The sequence below is a fragment of the Panthera uncia genome, chromosome B4 (genome assembly GCF_023721935.1).
Source record: "Panthera uncia isolate 11264 chromosome B4, Puncia_PCG_1.0, whole genome shotgun sequence".
Classification (NCBI taxonomy): domain Eukaryota; kingdom Metazoa; phylum Chordata; class Mammalia; order Carnivora; family Felidae; genus Panthera; species Panthera uncia.
This window is the reverse complement of record NC_064809.1, coordinates 19,510,465-19,513,775: the sequence shown is the minus strand read 5'-3', so window position 1 is coordinate 19,513,775 and position 3,311 is coordinate 19,510,465.

The following is a 3,311-nucleotide window of genomic DNA, read 5'->3' as shown; positions in this document are numbered from 1 at the left end:
TGATGACAAGCCCGGGCCTGCCCAACCGCCCCCTCCGCCGCCCCCCCGCCCCAGTCTGTCTTTTACCTCGTCTGACTGGACAACCTCCTGAAGATAATGGCTGTTTTTTCACTCCTGCCTTCCAAATTCCACTCAAGTTCCTCTTCTGACCCGTTCTAACTTGGAACCCACAGGAAAGGGGATTCTGGGAACTATAGTTAACAAGTGGGTAATAGCCCAGTCCAGTGCACCCCGCATGCATTTTTCCATGCCTCTTGGGGGAATGGTACCACTTTACTGAGGTCTATTGTGAGAGGCAGAGAAGTCCAGACATCCAGGCATTTATGTGTGTGTGGGTAAGTGGAACAAAGGGAGTGACGGATAGTGCTATCATGATTTTGAGTGACTGGCCTGACTCTATTTTCTGTTGGAAAACAGAATCCAGCCTGTTCTTGGTGTCTAAGAATTATCTACAGCTGTGGTTTCCAACACTTGATTCACGTTAACCTCTAGGCCCACTGTCATCTGTCTCCGTTAAAACTGATCTTATAGAGAATACTAATGACCTCCTTGATGCTACACCCGATGGACGCTTTTCGGTTTTTATCATATTTCATTTTTGGGGGGGAGAGTATGAGTTGTCAGCCATTCCCTCCTTGGCGTTCTTTCTTTCTTGGTTCTTAGGATGGCTTATTCTTTTGGGATTTCTTTTGTTCTGTCCATCCCTTGAATTCTTTCTTGTGTGAAGGTTCCATGCAGGGCTCTCTTCTACTCAGGGCTGAGCCGGAGCTGGCCTGCGGCAGCTTTCAAAAACCGATCGGGTGCATCTCGTCCCAGTTCCGTGTTCAGTGATGACAAGTTGGTAGTTTGAAACTGACCACAGTGGGAGTATTTACACCACAGACATCAGCAAATGCTGCAATCAGGGCTCCTCTTGCTGGAGAGCGGATCGTGACACACTTAAGCAGCACATCGATGCTTCTATTCTGGCTCTTCACACGCGCTCCCTGGATAATCCACCGTTTTAGTTTCAAGGACCATCTCTGAATTGATGGCTATCACATCTTTCATCTCCAGTTGAGATCTGTCTTGAGGCCCAGCTTTTCAAATGCCTTCCGGCTTCCCCCGGCTGTCCCACAAGCATATCATATTTCCCCTTAAAATAGCTCTCTCTCTTTTTTTTTTTTTTAATTATCTGTCTCAGTGAATGGCACCATCCGTGCCCTTCCCCCCCCCCCATCTCCCTACTCCTTATTCAAACAATCATCAAATACTCATCAAATATGCTCAATTACTACTCTGATTCTTCCTGGGATCCAGCCGTTCTTCCTCATACCCATTGCAACAGCCCTGAATCAGTGTTTCTCTCCCAGATTACTGCAACAACTTCCAAACTGACTTTCCTCCTTGTGGTCTTACCTCCTCCCAGTCTGTTCTCTGTGCTGCAGCCAGAATGATCTTTCGGGAACACAAACATGATCATGTGACTGCCTCGTTTAAACCCCTTCAGCGGTGTCCTGCTGCTGTCAGCCTTTAAAAGTCGACTTTAATTTACACGGTGCACAAATTCTTTTTTTTTTTTCTTTAATGTTTATTTATTTTTGAGAGAGTACAAGCGGGGGAGGGGCAGAAAGCGAGGGGGACAGAGGATCTGAAGCGAGCTCTGTGCTGACGGGCAGAGAGCCCCATGGGGGGCTCGACTTCACAAACCATGAGATCACGACCTGAGCCCAAGTCCGCCTCTCACCCGACTGAGCTGCCCAGGCGCCCCTTGGTGCACAAATTCTTTGTCATGAGACCTTGCTTACCTTTTCAACCTCACAGCTTATTACAACTTCCCCAGTTTTCATTCCAGCCACTTCACACTGAGATTTTTCATTTCTGGGTTTTTGTTGTTGTTGTTGTTCTTTTTTTTTTTTAGCGTTTATTTATCGAGAGAGAGAGGGAGAGAGAGAGAGAGAGAGAGAAGGAAAGAGAATCCCAGGCAGGCTCCATGCTTAGCACGGAGGCCCACGTGGGGCTCAATCTCACGACCATGAGATCATGATCTGGGGCAAAATCAAGAGTCAGATGCCCAATCGACTGAGCCCCCCCAGGCGCCCCACCTCTGGGGTTTTTAACACGCAGTTCTCTCTACCTGAACCACACCGCCTCTCTGCTCTCAGTTTCTCCGTTCACTCCCCTCATCCTTTAACTCAGAAAGCGCCTCTTCTGTGTGGCAGAGACAATGCTGTGTGCTCACCGAGGCATTTCATTTTCTTTCTTGGGCCCAGGAAACCTGCATGATCCGTATCTCTTGCATCGAGGTGGGGCCATGCGGCTGGTCCTGGTTAATGGAATGTAAATGAAAACTATGTGTGCTTTCCAGATGCAAGTTGTTAAGTATCTGATGTGCCTTTCCACCACCATCCCCATCCCACCTCACCCCTGCCCTATGCTGGACGACTCAGGGGCAGCCTTGAGGTTTTAAGTTTGTGTGGTCCCAACATGGAAGCTGCCTGGGGCCCCTGAGACACCTTTGGAGGAGACCGCCAAGGAATCTGCCCAGGCTGAACAAAAAATATTTATTGTATTAAAATCACTGACATTTGGGGGTTGTTTTACCAGGTAGCGAGCAAGTGTCCTGATTAATGCAGTTTGGGAATCTGTTCCTACAAGCCCTTTGAGGTTTGGTTGAGTACTCGCCTACGTATTCCCGTACCTCTGTGTCCTTATCCCTCACAGAGACCTTCTCTCTATGTCCCATAAATGCCTGTGCTGTGGTTTCTCTCTGGCAGCTGTAAGCTCTTGGAGGCCAGGGATTGTGTCTTGCTCATGATTGCCTAGCCCAGCACCCAGCAACTGGTTTGCCATCTGCAACTGGTTTCCCATCTGCTACGCTAGTCCTTTCCTACCCTCTTCATTAACCAGTTGAGGCCTCCCATTTACATAAGTGCAGCATCTCTTGAAGCTGTCCCCTCCCTCACCCAGTCATCCAACAATACTAGGGGCTTATTCAGTCCAGAGGGATGAGTGCTGCTCTCAAACATCAGGCAGAGAAAAAGCTGGAGAGTTGAGTCAGTTCACCTCTGGGCTCCCGGTTAGGACTGCTGTTCCTTAGATCATTGCTCTGTGATATCACTCTAGTGAAGGCCTGGCCCCCACTGCTATTCCTCCTCTGTGTCCTTCTAGGCCTGGATATGGGACCTGGATCACCTGTGCAGAATTCTCCTTCATGGTGAGTTCCCCTTTGAAGCCTCCCACGGGCTTTGTTCCTACCCCGTCTCAAGCCTTTGGAGCAGTTGCCAGGACATTGAATCTCACAGGGAAGGGGTCAGGGTTTCATCACTTTC